Raw genomic sequence first — 6,881 nt, 5'->3', positions numbered from 1 at the left:
AGCTGACTTGGCTGTAAGCTTCCTGGCCCACCCCTTCTTGCCTCTGCACCCAGTGCATTTCCGTCTTGCCTCTGCACCCAGTGCATTTCCACCTATCCTGGGTCTTTGGAATGAACACTTTCTAGGATAGAGTTGGTGCCTCTCTGACCCCTGCTCCTCTCCAGGGTGGCATAGGCTTGGGAGTTTCTGGGCTGCAAAGGTCCAACAGTGGAGGAAACCAGTGTAGGCTCTGATGATAGACCCACTTAAGGGCCCAAGGGTTCAGCTGAGTCAGCACATCTGGGCAAGTTATTGTGACTTAATTCATTGACTTTTGCCTAGACTCAGGATGAGATGTGCTTTCACTGGCGGGGCCAACTTCATAGAACTCACTTGACCTCTCCAATCCTCCTCACACTTTGTTGCGCAGGGCTGGTCCTGTGGGGTTCTCTTGTGTATGTGACTCAGTCTTGGAGAACATGAGCTGTTTTGGCTTGGCTCTTTGTCCACCCCACTTCTGAGCAGCTTGGGGACTGTGGTCCTCTAGACTAACATCTTCTTGTCAGTCTGTCAAAGTAGAATTCCCCCACCCTCATGTCTCTGATTAACAAATGGACACAGCCACAGCCTCCAAGGGAAGTGAAAGGAAAACTATCCTCTCAGGACCCTCAAGACCAAGTTCTCAGCACAAAGGAGATTTATTTACTCTAGAGGGATAGGGCAGGGATAAGGTACAAAGACAGGAAGGAGAGGAAGAAGGGAAGAGAAACAAAGGAGAAGCAAGGGAGGGGATGAGGGGTATTTGCTTAGGAAGGGGACAAAGTACTGCCTCTGGATAGAGGAGACTGATGTGGCCCATAGGCAAATATCGGTTCATAAAGGGGGAAACCCTGTCTTAGGATGAGGTGTTTAATTTAAACTGAGCATGTGTACTGGCTGGTTTTATGTGTCAACTTGACACAGCTGGAGTTATCACAGAGAAAGGAGCTTCAGTTGAGGAAACGCCTCCATGAGAGCCAGCTGTAAGGCATTTTCTCAATTAGTGATCAAGTGGGAAAGGCCCCTTGTGGGTGGGACCATCTCTGGACTGGTAGTCTTGGTTCCATAAGAGAGCAGGCTGAGGCAAGCCAGGGGAAGCAAGTCAGTAAGGAACATCCCTCCATGGCCTCTGCATCAGCTTCCTGACTTGCTTGAATTCCAGTCCTGACTTCCTTGGTGATGAACAGCAGTAGAAGTGTAAGCTGAATAAACCTTTTCCTCCCTAACTGCTTTTTGGTCATGATGTTTGTGCAGGAATAGAAACCCTGTCTAAGCCGGGCGTGGTGGCGCACGCCTCTAATCCCAGCACTCGGGAGGCAGAGGCAGGCGGATTTCTGAGTTCGAGGCCAGCCTGGTCTACAAAGTGAGTGCCAGGACAGCCAGGGCTACAGAGAAACCCTGTCTCGAAAAAAAACCAAAAAAAAAAAAAAAAAAAAAAAAAAAGAAACTCTGACTAAGACAAATTGGTACCAGCATAGTGGGGGTATTCCTGTGACAACCTGATCATGTTTTGAGGAGGACTGTGGAAGGACTTTGGAACTTTGGGCTAGAAGATCCATTCGGTGTTAAAAGCTCTGTCAGATGTTGTGTAGGAGCTTGGAAGATAATGTTGCGAACAGTGCAGAAGATGGAGGCCTGGCTTGTGAAATTTCAGAGGGAAAATTAAAGACTCTTTTCAGGGCCATTGCTATTTTGGAGTTTGATTATTCTGTAGTTCTGGCTAGCTGGGGCTGAAGAATCAGCTGTGATTAACAAGATACTAGAACTACTAAAGCAAACCCTTTGCATTACTGGGACTATTGATGCTGGTTAGCTGGAGCTAAGAAATTAGCAGTGATTAAGAAGAGACCAGCAAGCTAGAGAAAATACCCAAGGAGCTAAAGGGATCTGCAACCCTATAGGTGGAACAACATTATGAACTAACCAGTACCCCGGAGCTCTTGACTCTAGCTGCATATGTATCAAAAGATGGCCTAGTCGGCCATCACTGGAAAGAGAGGCCCATTGGACTTGCAAACTTTATATGCCCCAGTACAGGGGAACGCCAGGGCCAAAAAGTGGGAGTGGGTGGGTAGGGGGTGGGGGGGGAGGGTATGGGGGACTTTTGGGATAGCATTGGAAATGTAAATGAGGAAAATACTTAATAATAAAAAAAAAGAGTCCAGCATCGGGCTGGAGAGATGGCTCAGTGGTTAAGAGCACCGACTGTTCTTCCAGAGGTCCTGAGTTCAATTCCCAGCAACCACATGGTGGCTCATAACCACCTGTAATGGGATCTTATGCCTTCTTCTGGTGTGTCTGAAGAGAGCTACAGTGTACTTATATGTAATAAATAAATAAATATTAAAAAAAGAGACCAGCATCATTGAGGTGACATCTTCTGGGAAGTGTTTTCTGAAAGCACAAAGAGGCTGTGTTCCAGAGATAGCCAAGGTTGTACTCCTGCTGCAGTGGGACTTGGTAATGTGTAAGGGTCACCCAGGTGATACTGGTTTTGAAGGCATGAAGGGGTCATGCAGAGCAGCTGAGGCTAGGCACTGTGAGAGGCCATGGAAGGCCATTGGTGAAGGTACAGCCTCAGTTGCAATTGATGGCCCAGGACTGAAGGGGTCATGCAGTGTTTTGGAGATGCCAGTACCATGAGATGACCACCAAGAGCAGAAGCAGTGGAGTACAGGCATCTGGAGCCTAGAGGATGACACGTGTGCTACAAAGGGCAAGGCTGGAGAAGTGACCCAAGCCCTTGGAGGAGCCCAGAAGATTGTGAGTTGGATCCCAGACATTGGATGGTTGGAGATTGATTTTTGCTTTTGATTGTGACTGTGCTCTGATATTTTCCCTCTTGAAGGAAGAAACTATTTTAGTGGAGCCCACAGTTAAGAGACTTTTAACTGTAAAAAGACTTTGGATGTTAAAAGAGATGGACATTTTAAAGAGATTGAAATTTTAAGAATATGTAATGACTGTAGGATGTTTAAAGTTATTTAGACCTTGGGGATGAATAAGAATGTAAGGGTTGAGGCTTAATAGTTATGTGTTTGTGTGTCAAGTTGACAAGGGGTCAATTGTACTGGCTGGTTTTGTGTGTCAACTTAACACAGCTGGAGTTATCACAGAGAAAGGAGCTTCAGTTGAGGAAACGCCTCCATGAGATCCAGCTGTAAGGCATTTTCTCAATTAGGGATCAAGTGGGAAAGGCCCCTTGTGGGTGGGACCATCTCTGGACTGATAGTCTTGGTTCTATAAGAGAGCAGGCTGAGGCAAGCTAGGGGAAGCAAGCCAGTAAGGAACATCCCTCCATGGCCTCTGCATCAGCTCCTGCTTCCTGACCTGCTTGAGTTCCAGTCCTGACTCCTTGGTGATGAACAGCAGTATGGAAGTGTAAGCTGAATAAACCCTTTCCTCCCCAACTGCTTTTTGGTCATGATGTTTGTGCAGGAATAGAAACCCTGACTAAGACAGCATGTTAGTTAGGTGAGCCAAAGTGGGCTTTTTATTGCTGGACTTCATACTTTGAACTTGGTAGTCAGTCTCAGGAGGAAGTAGCCAAATAAGGGAATAGATCTCAGGGGCTAGCTTTATGAACGTAATCTAAAGGGATTTTTAGCAAGACAAAGGTATCTGGACGAAGGGCAAGGGCTGCCAGAACCATGCTCCCCGTGTTGGAGCTGGCCAGAGTCCTTTCAGAAGGAAGGGAATAGTGGTGGCCACCAAGGCAGGGGAGACAGGGATACCTGATGGAAGATAACAGAGTGGCAGGAGTCTGGGGTGGGGGGGGCGACACTCTGAGATCCCTCTCTCTCCACATCAGCTTCTTCTGTTGACATCATAGGGTGAGCTTCAGTGGACAGCCTTTAGGGTAGGTAGCTACAGCGGAGCTGCATCAGCTTGGCCCAGACTCCAGGAGTGGGGCCCCATTTTATCCTTCTTTCTGCATATGACCCTGCTTCTCTTCTTTCTTTTGTTCATCCTTTTGTTCATTTCTCAAACACTGACTGGCACCAGTTCTGTGCAGGTACAACATTAGATGCCAAAGTTGAAGTAGAAGGAATAATGGGGTACCTCTTGTCTGTGAACTTTGAGAGGCTGAGGCAGGAGGGAAGCTATATTTGGGCCAGTCTACGCTGTACCCTATCTCAAAAGGTGAGCATGTGTGTGAGCAGCATCATGGCTCAAGGGATAAAGGCACTCACTGCCAAGCATGATGACCTGAGTTGAGTTTGATCCCCAGGAATCACACACACACACACACAGAGAACAGTCCCCCCCCCCTTTTTTTTAAGTTCAAAAAATAGAGAAGTTCTACTACCTCAACATTGCCACACTGGGCTTGAACTGTGAGCCCAAGAACCCTGGAAGGATATGCAAAACATGATACCACACACTGGTATATTACTCAACCAAAAAAAAAAAAAAAAAAAAAAAAAGGAAGTTCTGTCCCAGGCTACAACTTGTATAAGGTAAAAACTTGCTACTGCAGGGTATGATAGCACTCACCTTTAATGTCAGCATGTGGGAAGCAGAAGTAGGTAGATCTCAGTGAGTTCAAGGCCAGAGTGCTCTACATATCGAGTACAGGGTGGCTGGGGCTACATAATGAGGCCCTGTCTCAACAAAACCATCCATCAGAAGCTGTTGCTCAGCAACATCAGCCAGGAGCAGAAGGGTTTGTGTAACCACACTGGCACACAGCTTGGCAGGCAAATCTACAGACAGATGACAGGCTGCCAGTGGCAACTCACCAAGGGGGACAATGGGAAGTAGTGGCCTGTGCATGAAGACTAGGCGATAAAACATATTGTAATCTTGATGTTGGGGAGGATATTTTAAAAATCTGTGATTGTTAAAAACATGTCTGCTGGGCGTGGTGGCACACACTTTTAATCCCAGCACTTGGGAAGCAGAGGCAGGCGAATTTCTGAGTTCGAGGCCAGCCTGGTCTACAGAGTGAGTTCCAGGACAGCCAGGGCTATATAGAGAAACCCTGTCTCGAAAAACCAAAAAAAAAGAAAAGAAAAAAAAAAAGAAAAAAAAAGTCCAAGGGCTTGAGACAGCTGGTGGTTAGGAACACTGATTGCTCTTGCAGAGTACTAGGATTTGGTAGGGCCCCCACATGGTGGCTCACTTGTAAGTGGCTCTAAGGAACCCAAAATATCTCCTGATCTCCAGGGGCAACAGGCATGAATGTGGTACACAGTCACATATGTAGGGAGAACACATAAAAATAAATTTAAAAAGCCTCTTCCAAATCCATATAGAGCTCACACTAGTCTTTTTCTGTCCTAACTTCCCCAGTACTGGGAACAGCCTAAATAGGTCTCATGACCTGCTCCTTGGTGCCCTTTTTATCTTAGATATTTTCATTATTACTCTATTATATCGAAAAACAAACAAACCCAAACATCTCTCTGCTCAAAGGCTAAAGTAGAAATTTCTGGTTTCTTTGGAAACTATTATATCAGATGATGTTTTGCTGAAGCAGACACGGGTTAAAGGATATTTTGTTTAGACAGAATATAAAAATGACCCCACGGAGAGTGGAGCAAGGCTCTAGCGTGGGTTTGCTTGCTCTGCCTGGCTAGTCTTCACTGACAACGCTCTTGTATGGGTTTGCTGATCTTTGTGTTTCCTAACTCCATAGAGAGTAACTTGTCAAAGAACTTCTCGTGATATTCCGGTGGTTTCCACAGACTCTGGACTGATTGGCAGAGCCTCAGTTTCTTCTTGATAGTACTCCTGGTGCTGATTCCTGTGTGAGTGCTGACTGCCGAGCGACTGCTGGCAAGAACGATTGAAACAGCCCCAAAGAACTATTTCTAAACAGGCCCACAACCCCCATTTCCTATTAACTTTTCACTTCTACAACCTCTGGTAGGTGGTGGCTAGAAGGGAGGTTGAAGTGTTTAAGAACCCTTATTAAAGTAGGTTTTTGAAAAATCTAAGTCAACAAAAGGGGCTATGATTTTCAGCAGACCGTGGGCACCAAATCTTGTCCTTGCACCCTGCTTGGTAAACACTGGCTTGGAACCCAGATTACAAATATGCCTGGCAGGACCAGATATGCTGAGCTCTTTCTGAGGGCCAACTAATTCTACAGGGATGTGAGTTATGCTATAGATAGGAGGCAGTTTTTTGAGAGTCTGGCCTGCATTATGTATGTCTGTCCATGTGTGTGCATAGTGTTGGAGCCCAGATGTGTCAGTCCTCTGGGACTGGAGTTAAAGATGGTGGTGAGCCACCAGGAGGGCGCTGGAAATAGAACCCGGGCTTCTGCTAGAGCAACAAGTGCTCTTAACCACCAAGTCATCTTCAGCTCCTACAGGAAGGATCTTAAGAGTGCCACTTTGTACAACTTTATAACCAGTGTTCACATCTTGGTTGTCTTCCTCACCCACTCCCCATCTTCCAGGCATCTTCCTCCAAACTATGAGGTGGGAGCTGTGACCCACTTTGTGGCCCACAATGATATGAGCCAGCTGGGTTTGGTGAAGACTGCCTGCCATTCCAGCATCATAGAGGCTGAGTCAAGAAGATTTGCTGCAAGTTCAAGAACAGCCTGGGCTACATGATGGCCCGATGCAAAACAACAAAAACACCCCACAAAAAGCAGATCCAGCTCAGCATGGACTTAGGAGGTGGTGGGACCTTTAAGAGGCAGGTACTTTGGGGAGTATGGTGGAGTGCTTCCCAGGTAGGAAGTAGGCAGTAAGAGCCAGAGGGGAGGATGTGTGCAGTGTTTGCCAGACATGACAAGTAGCTCACTGATTCTATGACTGCAAGCACAAGACCACCAAAAGACCATGCCAGCCAAAATCCTAGTGTGGATGGGGAGGGAAGGATGATGTCCCACCCCAAACTGAGGA

Source organism: Mus musculus, chromosome 8, assembly GCF_000001635.26.
Source record: "Mus musculus strain C57BL/6J chromosome 8, GRCm38.p6 C57BL/6J".
In the NCBI taxonomy this organism is placed as follows: Eukaryota; Metazoa; Chordata; class Mammalia; order Rodentia; family Muridae; genus Mus; species Mus musculus.
The sequence above is the reverse complement of the archived record's forward strand: the minus strand, read 5'-3'. Positions refer to the sequence as shown.